The sequence below is a fragment of the Nematolebias whitei genome, chromosome 20 (assembly GCF_014905685.2).
Source record: "Nematolebias whitei isolate Nwh7 chromosome 20, NemWhi1, whole genome shotgun sequence".
NCBI classification, from domain to species: Eukaryota; Metazoa; Chordata; class Actinopteri; order Cyprinodontiformes; family Rivulidae; genus Nematolebias; species Nematolebias whitei.
Window position 1 is genome coordinate 39,936,570 of NC_056517.1, and position 286 is coordinate 39,936,855.

Below are 286 nucleotides of genomic sequence, written 5' to 3' on the forward strand. Positions count from 1 at the left end.
GCCGCAGCAGCCGATGAGGGATCTAGTGTTTATATATCAATGGTCATTCCCTCATCTGTTACGGAATACTTCCAGGTCACCGTTGAATACGAAAGATTAAGGAAAACGTACTAATTTACTTTGAAAAGTACGATCTTAATTTACACCACTCGTATTTCCGTTAAATTTGTTGACATATTCGTTGAGCCGTGCAGCGTGAGGGTTCAGCATGAGGGAAGACGCTGCCTTTAGCTTTTTAGCTAGCACACCTGCATTGCGAGCCGCTAGTTTAGCGTTATGTCAGTGC